Source organism: Podarcis cretensis, assembly GCF_951804945.1.
Source record: "Podarcis cretensis genome assembly, chromosome: 10".
Taxonomy (NCBI): Eukaryota; Metazoa; Chordata; class Lepidosauria; order Squamata; family Lacertidae; genus Podarcis; species Podarcis cretensis.
In genome coordinates this window covers 32,480,382-32,494,353 of record NC_137179.1, presented here as the reverse complement: position 1 = coordinate 32,494,353, position 13,972 = coordinate 32,480,382, and the positions used below count along the sequence as shown (strand labels likewise).

At 44.9% G+C, this 13,972-nt stretch overlaps 1 long non-coding RNA gene across 1 annotated transcript in view; it reads right to left on the bottom strand.

Moving 5' to 3' along the window:
• The window catches only part of LOC307225803, a 146,365-nt gene extending 138,660 nt beyond the window's left edge, over nt 1–7,705 (bottom strand). Inside the window, exon 1 of the long non-coding RNA XR_013843165.1 lies at nt 7,642–7,705. This is a non-coding gene — a long non-coding RNA (uncharacterized lncRNA). The remainder of the gene's footprint in view (nt 1–7,641) is intronic.
• Nucleotides 7,706–13,972: the final 6,267 nt, after the last annotated feature.

Genomic DNA, 13,972 nt, shown 5'->3' with positions numbered 1-13,972 from the left:
GTGTACAGTGGTGCCCCGCAAGACGAACGCCTCGCAAGACGGAAAACCCGCTAGACGAAAGGGTTTTCCGTTTTGGAGGCGCTTCGCAAAACGAATTTCCCTATGGGCTTGCTTCGCAAGACGGAAATGTCTTGCGAGTTCCTGCGGGGCTTTTTTCCTCCCCCCCCCCCCTTTTTCTAAGCCGCTAAGCCGCTTATCAGCTGATCCGCTAAGCCGATAAGCCGCTAAAAGCCGCTAAAAGCCGCTAATAGCGCTAAGCCGCTAAGCCGTCAATGGGCTTGCTTCGCAAGACGAAGAAACCGCTAGATGAAGAGAATCGCGGAACGGATTCTTTTCGTCTTGCGAGGCACCACTGTACTCTTGAGGTATACTTTTATAGCAATAAGTACCATTCAATAGCTATTTTTGTTTGCTTTAGGTTTGAACTTGAATCCATTTGATCAGTTTTAGAGCTTTTGCTGCCTAAAATTATTTTTGATCTCCAAGATTCTAAATTCTGTAAAGGCATAGGTTCAGGCATATCCTGAACTCAATTTAAGAAACATGCATATGCTCTCCTCCCTCACTCCTCCTTCTACTGTGTACCAGCTTCTGCATTTGAATCACGTTTTGTTTATATCACAGTTTCCTGTTACACGTGAGCCACAAAACTGTGGTTTAATTAACCATGGCTTACAAATGATGATAGGAAACTAGCCAAGTACATTATGCCTGAGCTGGCTTTATGAGTCTGATGGACTTTAGTCCAGTAGAGAACATGTTCAGAATAGTAATCCTAACCTCACACAGACACTTACTGGTTAATATACTGCAAGCAAACAATGCACAATAGCAGCTTGAGATGCTGGAACAGAAGAAGACTGCTGCCTCCAATTAGAACTGCAGGGAGACTTTAAAAGGCCTTAATAGATTTCCCCCAAATTGGAATTTGGCTGGAACACTGGTGCTAATGATGTTCTACTTGCAAATAGTGCCATTGGGCTTTTGAGACACCAAACAACTGGGTTCTTGCTTAGAACTGTATTTCACATGTAATGCAATCAGGCTGCATACAGATTACCAGCTTAAAATGAAGCCAGGCCATTCGTTTTCCCAGTTTGGATCAAAAGTTTGAGGGGAAATGCATCAATTCAAGATGCTGAGTGGCTGGGACAACCCAGTCAGATGGATGGGATATTATTATTATTATTATTATTATTATTATTATTATTATTATTATTGACGTCCCTATCTTCACTGGAAAACTGTTGGAGGGTATGGCTCCTGTTTTGAGAATGCTACATGGATGGGTAGAGCTTTTGAGTCAACGCCTCCCATACCTTTCATTTCATTCCATCCCATCAATGAAGCCAGGATTGGCCCACCTATGAGGGAAGGTGAGGCGACCACATCAGGTAGCTTGCCTTAGGTGCCAAAATGTATTGGGCTGGCCCTGAACAAAGCAACAAGTAAATTCCTCCTCTTATCTTGCCTGTTGTACATCTCTGCATGCAAAAATAATGAAGGGAGCTAGAGAACCACCTTGCTCCATGGCCTTTTCACTGCTATGCAAGTCCATGGAACTGTGACCATATGAACACGCTAGTCACAAATGTGTTTGGCACAGCCTCTTCTCCTGAAGAGAGGCTGTTCTAGCTGCTGCCGGCTTGCCATAGGGAAAGCAGGCTACCTACTGTTCCAAACCATATGTCCCTCTCTGAACAGCCCTATTCAGCAAGACAAGAGATTACATAGACATTTCTAATAAGCACAAACATTAAGCTTTGCCAATCCCAAAGCCTGAGAATATGTGTGGCCGAGACATTTCCAGGTTAGTAGTAATAAACAAACCCACCACAAATACACCCCTATTGTTAACAAGTGATCCTTATTCACAAGAACAGAGAATCATCCACAGATTTGGGATAAAAGCAGAGTGAGATGCTCTCAGAGTAAATTTTTTTCATTTGAAGTATAAGGGCTCTCTAGCTTTCTCTTACTACCCCAGGGCAGGAGATAACCTTATTATTTTTAATTACTAATACTACCCACTGATTAAAGATTGATTAACTAGCTGCTTTTTAACTAATTAAGAAGTTGATTGGTTTAATCATATTTTCATAATACCAAAAACCTCAATATACACACATTTTACTGATAAGAAAGTAGGCATGAGATAACTTAATGCAAAGTAAACAAAATCTGTTACTCATTGTTAGAAGGAAAACTCAGTTCTAGTGTTTGGCTTTCGTTCCATTTTATGGTAGCACACCAGAACCAGAACTGAGCACAATAATAATAAAGTGTGCCTTTAACTTCCAGCCCCTGTTTTTTAAATTTGCCCTGAGTGATTAAAATAGTCCTTCACCAATTATTCCTCCGAGCTGATTAAGCAACCCAGTTAAGCCAATTAAAGCTGACAGCCCTCTTAATTATTGTTTGGACAACTGGATGTTCATTTCATAGGAGCTGCCAATATTTTGCCTTTAATTTCTGTTCCAAAATGGAGCAAAATATTAAAATGTCAGACACTCAAATGTCTGGGTAAATGATGCCCAAATGTTCCTTATTTGGGAATGGCAAAATATTCTGACTTAACTGCTAAGAGTTTTGAGGTGTGGGCGTGAGGAAGCATGCTATTTTCACTTGTTTAATAGAAAGATTTAACAAACAACACTCTGCAAAAAAGCAAAAATGTGAATGTTAAAATGTCTCTAGAAGGAAAACATTTTTTAAAAAACAACTAATGTTAGCATTAGCAGTCGTGTGATCCTACCAAAATCCTATTGTTGGGCTAAATAACTGATGAAGAAGATAACAGGTTCACATAGTCATACAGTGTTTTTACCCAAATAAATTGAAGCTTGACAAGTCAGCCTTAAGGGAACTAGAAGAGGAAAATGCACAGATTCCCTTTGCCGATATGCTATGTAAGTAACTCTGGGGCCTGCGGAGCGAAGAAGAGGCTCATGCAGAGGAAACTTCAGTCTGCCAAATTTATCTAGCTAACTCCCAAGTTTTTGAGAACAAGATTTGAAAAATGAAGACAATATCACTAAACTGAGAAATCTGAGCTGATCTTGGCATAACATATAGATTAGTAGGAATATTCATCAACCAGTATTCTGCATTGCACCATCAGTGCTACACTGCAGCTTTCCTAAGAAGTGGAAGTGAAGAATGACATCTTGAAACTGGCTGGGGAATGTTAGGTCAGCAGAATGTAATGAAACAAGAGCTATTAATCCCCATGCTTCAGGGTATATAGACTGATTACCAGCTGGAATCAGAGAGAAATGTGCCCCTGTAGTGTAGTATTGTACAGTGAAATGTAGGATGAGAAGCCTTCCATTGAGCCTTCAGGAACAAGCTATGGATAGAGGCAGGATAACAAAACCAATGGGCCATTGATCCACAGAACCACTGGCGGCCTTATATTTTAATGGTCCCACTGGAATCTGGCAAGGGCATGGGGAAGGGCATGTATATCCTTGTGAGGTGGGAGAACACGTAATGAGCTACCAATCACAATTGAGCTACCATTAATGAGCTACCAATCACATTTGAAAGATGTTTGCCCAGCATGTTCATGGGCTATTAAGAGCATATTTTTAAAAGTGGGCTTTGGAAGTGAATGATCTGCATGCTTTGTTTGTGGGGAAGGGTACAAGAACTGCTTTCACACTAGGTTGATTTGAGACTGCCAATCTTTCAATCAATTTCTGTTCCTATGGCATTGTTATGAAATGAATTGCAGTGGGTGATTCTTAGCCTGCGTAAGCAACACTGTTTACTCCAACGCAGTCTCACCGCTGGCACTTGAAGCTGAAGACACATGACGTTACCTGCAATCTATCTGTATCCTGTAGTTTCTTGAGAAATGCTGCTGATTGATTTGTTTTCCCTCAAAACAGTTTCCACCTGATTTGAAAATGTAAGCCGTGGTTAAGCTGATGGGGTGTACATCCGAGGCAGTTTTTGCACATGTGCAGGTGACCGTTTAACTGCGTATCAGTTCTTCCTGCTACCTCTTCATCATCCTTGGGTTGGTTATTGTAATAGTGTAGTTGTATCCTTATTTCTTCAGCTGTGAGGAGCTTTAGATACATTTGTGTGGGAAAGCCACACACACACACACACACACACACACACACACATGCATGACGGTGATAGTGATGATGATGGTATGAAGAAGAACAAGGAAGAAATTGTTTTATTGGTTTGCCCAGAAAAAGCGACAGGCAGCAAGAAAGCTCTACATGACTTCACTGAGAAGTCAAAATAATGGTGCAAATATATTGGTTGCCTCTGGAAGGGAAAATAAATGCAATAAATGTTTTAACTGAAAGCAAGCAGAATTGTAGAAAACAGCTGAGTAAGACTGATTTCATGCCTGCCACTTACAGCTCCCTTGAGTATTTCTTCTGCTTTTGGTGTACACATGAGAAAAACAGAAATGCAATTTTAAATGTGCTAGTATCAGGTCTTAAAATGTTTGTTAGAGCAGTGGTTTTCAACCAGTGTGCTGTGGCACCCTGGGGTGCCTTGAATGATGGTCAGGGGTGCTGCAGGCAACCCTGGTCTCCATCCCTCTTTCCTTCCCTCCCTCTTCTGATGCCCTCTTGCAGCTCTGCCTCTCAAAGGCTTGCACAGCTGTTTGTTACAGCAGCTCTGGCTACAAGCTCTCCATGTGAATGGTGCCTTTGAGGCTGGCCAGGGGGTGCTTCCAAGGCCCCTGTGGGGCAGTGTGAGGAGGCACCTCTCTTTGGAGCAAGGGGGAGCAGCAGCAGCTGCCCAGAGGACTCCCAAGGAGAGGGGAGAGGAGAGGAGGCTGAGGGAACACTCCACAAAGCATGAGAAGCTGTCAGCCCTGCAGGCAAGGGGTGCCATAACTGGGCTCCTGAGCCCCACAGGGGTGGCACAGAAAGAATGTTAGTTGGTCAAGGGAACTGTGGGCTCAAAAAGGTTGAAAACCTCTGGGTTAGAGGACTGAAACTCCTCTTTTGGTCATGCAGGAAGATGGATTTACAATCTCATTTCAACTTTATGCACGTTTGGTATCACCTGTGAACATATATATTCTACTTGAATCCCATTTTCTGGGATTCCATTTTCTGGGGTCATCATAGGCATGTGTACAGGCCTTTTTTAACAATTTAGCCTCCAGAGTGCCCCTTACAGAAATGGCGGTGAAACCTTGTTTTGTTGAAGCTAATGGTTGAAGGAAATTCCTGTCGGTGTGGAGAAAATGACATTCCTTCACTTTGAGGGGCTTCCAGGAGGAGCTTAATATCATAAACAAATTGATATATTGTGAATTGGCCAGGGGTGGTTGTGAGTTTGTATGGTTTTTTATATATATTATTGGATTCCTCTACCCCAGCCCCCCCCCCCAGGTAAATCTGGATTAATTTGGGAGGGGCACAGAGAGACATTTTGATGAACATTGTGTGGATGGCACACACACAAAAAAATCCTACATGAAGAGCACAACACTCGTTTGGAAGCACCCACTGTTCTCTGCCTCAGCTGCTGATTCTGATCCAAAGAGGGGAGGAGGAATTTTTACTTTTGCTTCCCTTCAAAAGGATGTATGGTGTGCATTGTCACTGGCAACACCAGTGAAACTGACATTTGTTCCTTCCCTGATTTTATCCTTCCCACCAGAGAGCAAGGTGAGGGAGTGAAGGCAGGTAAGACATATGCCTGTGAGATACAGTACATCCAAACTGAGTTGCAGGGCAGTATCATCTGAAATATGTACATGGGGGTGAGTGATGTCTTCTACACCACCTCTTGCAGGTAGTGTAGTGACATCTGAAAATGGAAAAAGCATACTTAGCTTGTGAACAGTAGTACTGCACATTATCTGTAGCAAGGGAAGATTTCCTACTGGAAGTTAAAAGCCATATGTTCTTCTAGCCTTGGGGTGGGTTTACTAGCCTCTGGTTTGCACCTCTCTACTGAGCCAAACAGGTGGCGCCATGGTCTAAACCACAGAGCCTAGGGCTTGCCAATCAGAAGGTTGGCGGTTTGAATCCCCGTGACGGGGTGAGCTCCTGTTGTCTAGTCCCAGCTCCTGCCCACCTAGCAGTTCAAAAGCACGTCAAAGCGTTTCCCTGCGCTGCTCTGGTTTGCCAGAAGTGGCTTAGTCATGCTGGCCACATGACTCAGAAGCTGTCTGCGGACAAACGCCGACTCCCTCGGCCTATAGAGTGAGATGAGCGCGCAACCCCAGAGTCGTCCGCGACTGGACCTAACAGTCAGGGGTACCTTTACCTTTACCTTTTACTGAGCCAAATGCAGAATTCCTCAAACTCTGAATAGGGCCATCATACAGGCTCACAGAAGAGAAGGCATCTTGGGGAGGCCCAGCCAGTGTCCAGCATCAACAGAATGCTGCAGTGAATATCATTCCTCTTCCTCTTCCTCCCCTACTTCTTCCGCTCTCCTGAGACTTGAGGTGAAGCAATGCATTTCTCCTCTAAACTCTCGTGCTGAATCCTCTTGCTCTACATTATTCAGTGTTTCTCAGCTGCAGTAACTGCTGAGATTCACAGAAGCATTTTAGCACTTTCTGCAGAAATAGGTGCTTCTGGGGGGAGGGAAGCACTTCCTCTCTACTCTCGCAGGTAGGAAGTGTGTTCAGGTAAGTAAATGCTGCCTTAAAACACGGCCATCAGATGACCAGATGGCTCCTCACGGGGTTCCATGTGCCCCATGGTAAGTTTATTAGCAGCCACCACATGATAGTAAGATCATGTGTATTATGCCTAAAGTCAGACGAAAATTAAGAATTAAAGCCAAAGCATATTGGTATTTTTGCTTTAAGGCCAACTCCCAGGCAGAGAGCCTTTAGCGACATAGACTCATCATATAGCTAGATGAGGGAGCTTGGTGCAATCTTTGCCTGGCTGAAGTCTGTTAAATTAATCTGCTGTACTCCACAAAATAAACCCAGTTATACTATAACCATCCTGTGTCTAACATGAATATAAACACATGCAAGTATACGTGTACAGAATACAGAATCACAAAATATCCAGGCTATGACCATTGTATATAAAACAGTAAGTTCTCCAAATAATGTAGATAACAATTGACGAGATCACCATGATTGTATCTTGTTTCATACTTCTTCAGAAACAAATTGGGTCATTATTCATGGATAGCAGGCATTAATCCCCTTATTGTCTTTCCCCTCAAATGTCTTTCAAAACTTTTTCTTCCTTTCAGGAACATGTTAATCCTGTAAATTGTGGCTCCACAGCATGCGCCTAGGCATTTGGGTTCTTCAGCCTAAAAGAACTGTGATCCTAAAGTGAAGAGTTTCCAGATCATGAGCAAGGGGAGCATATGTCGAAATGCCAAGACCTACTGAAGCTGCTAGGGGCAACAGGGATAACATGGTGCCGAAAGGAAGGGGGGAGAGAATCTAGAAAGACACCAGATTATATCGAGATGTTCCTGTTGGTTCTCATGTAAGTGGTTGCACTTATGCAGCAATAATATCACTTCCCATTGTCACATTTGTATGCTGTTGTCAGTTAGTCAAAAGTACATCCCATCTGTTATCTAGCTTTAATCCTAACAACAGCCCTGCAAAGTCAGTGGTCTGTTGGGGGGGATACACCACCACTCAGGGAGAATCACAATGTACACTCAGACAGCGGCGTAGCGTGGGTTGTCAGCACCCGGGGCAAGGCAAGTAATTTGCGCCCCCTAACCCGGGGCAAGGCAAGTAATTTGCGCCCCCTAACCCGGGGCAAGGCAAGCAATTTGCGCCCCTAACCCCTAACCTGCCACCACTGCCAGCTTCTTCTTGCTGCTGCATGGGCTGGGGTATTTATGGTAAGGTAGCCACGGCGGTGGCGGCGGGTCCATGTCAGGTGATCTGAGGTGAATTGCCGCTGGCGCTGCCGCCCAAACGACGCCGCTTGCCCGGAGGAGGAGGGCAGAGAGGCGAGGAAAATGCAACATGGCCCAGCAGCTGCAGCAGCAGCAGCGGCGGCAGGGCTGTGAGGAGGGGCTGCCTGGCGCGCCCTCCGCGGCCCTGACACGCGGGGACCGCGGCGAGCGCTGAGAGCCGCTGCCTGCCAGACGCCTTCAGCTCAGACGCGCGCACAGCTCGTCGGTTCCGCGAGACATGGGGCTCTGCTACAGCCTGCGCCCGAGGCTCTTCAGCGACTCCGGAGGCAGCGAGCGCGCGCCCCCAGATGTTGCGCCCGGTATGGCCGGCCCCCCCTGCACCCCCCACGCTACGCCACTGCACTCAGAATACCTCCACAGACACCAAGGAGTGGATGCAATGAGGCATTCTAATAATAATAATAACTTTTATTTATACCCCACCCTCCCCGGCCAGAGCCGGGCTCAGGGTGGCTAACACCAGTAAAATTACAGTAAAAACATAATAGGAAAACGGGGGGGGGGGGGGGGGGAGCAATTTAAAATACAGGTTAAAATGCAATTTAAAATGCAGCCTCATTTTAAAAGTAGCCCGTAGATCAAAACCATAAGGGAAGGGAAACATAAAGATCAGACTGAGTCCAAACCAAAGGCCAGGCAGAACAGCTCTGTCTTGCAGGCCCTGCGGAAAGATGTCAAGTCCCGCAGGGCCCTAGTCTCTTGTGACAGAGCGTTCCACCAGGTTGGGGCCAGGGCTGAAAAGGCCCTGGCCCCAGTTGAAATCAATCTAACCTCCTTGAGGCTCAAGACCTCCAAAGTGTTGTTATTTGTGGACCTTAAGGTCTTCCGCGGGGCATACCGGGAGAGGCGGTCCCATAGGTACGTGGGTCCTAGGCCTAATGTTCTTCTGCTATTCTATTCTGCTCCTATGAATAGATATCTTAAAACTTTAAAGGTGCATTTTTAGTTCACCATTTCCCATCTTTATAAACCTCCCTCATTCACAGACTTGCATGCAGTTGTCCAATCCTCTGCAGGCGTCTCTTCCCCACCCCCACCCCCAATATATTTTTACTTTTATTTTCCAAAAGTGATTTATTTCCCAGAAATTTGAGCAAATACCATTCACCCATTTAGGTAGATGACAGGAGCTGCCTTCTGCAAACTTTCACAGGACAAACAAAATCCATTCACCCCTAACTGGGGTTTCAGATATCTTTTTGATCCAAGAAGAGTAACATAAATACACAGGCTCAGAGATGGAACTTATTCTCCACCAGTTCCAATGTGAAATGACTCTACCAGTCTGAAAAATATTTTTAAACCTTGATTTCCACTGCTTAATGGAGTTAGTTACAGATAGGTAGCCGTGTTGGTCTGCCATAGTCAAAACAAAAAAAAATTCCTTCCAGTAGCACCTTAAAGACCAACTAAGTTAGTTCTTGGTATGAGCTTTCGTGTGCATCTGAAGAATGCACATCTGAAGAAGTGTGCATGCACACGAAAGCTCATACCAAGAACTAACTTAGTTGGTCTTTAAGGTGCTACTGGAAGGAATTTTTTTTTGCTTAATGGAGAGCAGAGTCCATTTCCATTTCCTTGCTAGCCAGACAGGGAAAGCCTTTGTGAAACTGGGCAAACATGGAATTGCACAGCAATGCTTCTGGTACAGTGCCTTACAATTTCCATTCCATTTGATTTATTGTGGAGAGTAGCAAGAGCTTGGTAACGACAAGCAGAGTTTTCTTCTGCCTTGCCTTGCTATGCAGATAAGTAGAATTTAAAGAGACGGTGAGTGGCATTTCTCCTTATTGCTTAATTGAAAGTACTGGTTTGCTCAGCTTTTTTTAAAAAAAAGATGCAAGCAGAGAAGGCAAGAGCGGAGTAACAGGGACCCCAGGCCAGAAGCTCCCAAATGGCAGGAGGTCCCAGTGGGTGTATTACTTCACATGGAGCAACCCTCCAGAAACATACCACGTTTTCTGCAGAGCCGTGGCAGTCCCACAGAGATTAGGGTTGCCAACTGTGTGAGAATTCTTGTACACATATGAGAATACCGGGGCTGTGTATACACCATACATTGAAAGCACATATGCACTCTGCAAGGAATCCTGGGAGCTGTAGTTTACTCCTCATGGAGTTACATTTACCAGCACCCTTAACAAACTACAGTTCCCAGGATTGAGGGTGGGGGAAGTGCTTTAAACATGCTCTAAAACAGGCTTAGGCAAACTCGGCCCTCCAGATGTTTTGAGACCACAGTTCCCATCATCCCTGATCACTGGTCCTGTTAGCTAGGGATTATGGGAGTTGTAGTCCCAAAACATCTGGAGGGCCGAGTTTGCCTATGCCTGCTCTAAAAGTATGGTGCAGCCAGGTTCTCCATACAAGGCACAAAATATATATGTATACACACATATACACACAAAAAACTTTCCCAAGATTTTCGCTTCTGCCAACTACAGAAGGTGGCTTCACTTTTCCTGATGTGGAAATGTTTCATAAAGGTTAAGTGCTGGCAGCCAGTCACCATTGGCTCCAGCCGCTCCCCTGTGAGCTGCCTTTGGATCCTATTCTCTTGCTCTGTCAAGTGGATGGTCAGCGTTAAATGTGCTATAAATTTGCTAACTGTGGCAAGAGTTCGTGCGATGTGGAAGTGGTTGGCACAAAAATAGGGGCTTATTCGTAAAGGGTAAAGGGACCCCTGACCGTTAGGTCCAGTTGCGGATAACTGGGGTTGTGGCGCTCAACTCACTTTACTGGCCAAGGGAGCCGGCGTACAGCTTCTGGGTCATGTGGCCAGCATGACTAAGCCGCTTCTGGTGAACCAGAGCAGCACACAGAAATGCCATTTACCTTCCCGCCGGAGCGGTACCTATTTATCTACTTGCACTGCGTGCTTTCAAGCTGCTAGGTTGCCAGGAGCAGGGACCGATCAACGGAGCTCACCCTGTCGTGGGGATTCGAACCGCCGACCTTCCGACTGGCAAGCCCTAGGCTCTGTGGTTTAACCCACAGCGCCACCCATGTCCCTTTTGTTTGATTCCTATGCATATGTTAAATAGACTGCCTGGTAAAACCCTAGGCTTAGAATAGGTGGGAAACATTTTCTCTTTGGGGAAAATGGGCTGATGAATCCGTGCCTTAAATCAACTGATCAGGGGAAGTGATGAATTCCTCCCCTTTTCTGATCTGTGGGAAGTACACGCCCTCCCATCAGTTGCAAGCTGGCAATATTTGTAATTAAAACCTCTGTTAACTACTTTGCCCTGGAGCACTAAGTGTCTCAGAACACCCTGCATTGTCAAAGGACTTTAAAGACTTCTGAACAGCACCCTGAGCCAGTGATAATGTTTTTAACCAAACCCTAAAGGTACAAGGTTCAACCAGATCTGGAGGGACTCAGAGCAGAATGGAATGGCAAACATGAGCATCCAGTTCATATGAGGCAATAGAGCAAAACATTGGCCTCTGTCGTGCTGCTTTCGACAGACATTAGAATGCTTTTGATACTATAAAATTATGTCCAGAGTTTATTTGACTCCTTTTTGATGCCTTTTCTGGGGGAGGGAATTATCTAGCGCCCTAAATGCAAGGCTTAGGGTCCATCTACACTTCCCATGTCCCATGGCTAGAAAGGTCCAAGATCTTTTCTGCTTTCTAGGCATGGGTCCAGGAGATTTTTCCTTTGCCCCGCTCCTTTCTCAGGGAAAATCCACTCTTTAATGCTAAATCAGAGCAAGCGTCAATCCGGAGAAAACCCTCGTTGCTGTTTGCTCTGATTGAGTGCTAAAAAGTGCTTTTCCCTGGGGGGAAGCAGTGGGACAGGAGGAAGGTAAAGGTAAAGATATTTCTGACTGTTAGGTCCAGTTATGGACAACTCTGGGGTTGTGGTGCTCATCTTGCTCTATAGGCCGAGGGAACTAGCGTTTGTCTGCAGATAGCTTCCGGGTCATGTGGCCAGCATGACTAAGCCGCTTCTGGCAAAAGAGTGGATAACAAATAGAAGACAAGCATGCACAGTCTCTGACACCAGCATATAAAATGATATGGGTAACGTAACTCCCCCCCCTCCTCTTTATCCATACAAATCATCTGCAAAAACAAAACAAAACCCAGAGCCTATTAGTTATTCTTAACATAGATATATTTTAATTAGTCTGCAACTTAGAGCCTTGTCTATATCTGTCTTACGTGACACTTAGAATCCTAGAATTGTAGAATTGGAAGGGGGCATGAGGGTCATCTAGTCTAACCCCTTGCAAAGCAGGAATCTTTCACACCCTATGGGGCTTGAACCCAGGACCCTGAGATTATGAATCTCATGTTCTGCCAACTGAGCTATCCAGCTTCAACTGGATTGTTCATTTTATTTACCTGTTTTATGCCTCTTTCTTGGTACATAATGTATACTGCATTTCATTTATAGTATAGTTGCATTTTGTTTTTATTCTGTTGTTATGCCATTTTAAGGAAATGTATTCTGTGATGGGTGGTCTTCTATTTGTGCCCACAGTATTCTTTTGTAATAAAGCTAGAAAGAAAGAAAGAAAGTTTGAAAGAAAGAAAGAGAGAGAGAGAGAGAGAGAGAGAAGAAAAAATGAATACTGACTTAACTAGCATTCATAAGCAAAAGCTGGGTTGCAACAATCCGTTTACTGGCATTTGAACACCAGGATACTGTTCCAACCAGTGAGTGTGGTGTGAGGAAGAGCCGTGCTTCTGCAACTCACCCTTAGGTGCTGGTGTGCCACTGCAGCATGAGCATAAAGGTCACTGCCCAAAACTGTGAACCCATTTGCATTCATCTGCCTGTGTGTTCAGACCTCACAAATGCCCATCCTTCTCCAGTGACTATAAAAGGGTCACATACACACACATGGCAGTTTGGTGATCAGTGAATGAGAAGGTAGCCCTCTGGGTTTGCTTCCCCCGCAAAGGGTGTCCTGCTTAACACCAGAATGTCCCTGGTCCTCTCCTGCCTTGTGTATGTGGCACCTTTGAAATATTTAGGATTCTGATTGTGCCATTAAAGATTAAGTCAGTGCGCAGCAAGTCACATTCTGCCTTCTGGAATCAGCACAATAAATTCCAACTGTGGAGCTGCAGAGAGATGTATCTGCAGGCAAGATGTGGTCCTACATTTCCAGTGTTAGTTGAGGTGGCTACTGAAGCAGAATTCTGATCTGACACACAGCGATGTAAATCCAGAGCAATTTTTATGATTCCACTGGGGTTGCTTTCTTGTGGCACGGAGGTATTGCAGACTTGAATCTGTTCTCCCAGAAAAGGTGCTTAATTTTGCATTTCAGGTCTCTCAGATCTTAATCTTTGTAGTAAAACATAGAATCATCGATTCAATACAGGGCACCCTATTTGTGCCAGATGTACTGACTGCTGCTTGAAAATCTACACAGCCTGCAAATTGTTTGCCCTGAATGACTGTCACTCTGCTGCTGAGTATTCTATCCATTTCCTATACAGGGCAAAAAGAGCATCTATCCATGTGCTAGTCTTAGAGGATCAGAGCGTAAAATCAAATGTTGAGATATATAATTTATTTAGCTAAGCCAGTAGTTCTCAAGCTGTGGTTCCCCAGATGTTGGACTACAATTCCCATCATCCCTGAGCTCTGGCCTTCCTAGCTAGGGGTGATGGGAGTTGTAGTTCAACAACATCTGGGGGCCCACAGGTTGAGAAAGGCTGAGCTAAGCAATCAGTGGAAACATGTATCACTCAAGAGAGATACTAGCCAGATTTACACACCTGGATATGCCACAACATGGCTTATCATGACCATGCAGTTGTTCTGGATCCTAGAAAGGAGCTTGCCCAAACTTTGCTGCTCCCCAGGTTTCTTTTGGGCAGTGTAGGGTAGTAGCTTAGGATGGTTTAGTACAGGGGTGTCTAACTCAAATTCATCGGGGGCCGCATCAGCAGTTTGGTCACCCTCAAAGGGCCAGTTGTATCTGTAGGACTTACAGTACAGGAGAGAAGGGTTCAGGCAGCCGTTGGATCTGTCACATCACAGGATGGCATGCGCTCAATATAAAAACAAGTGGAGGTTTCCTGAATGCATGTAAAG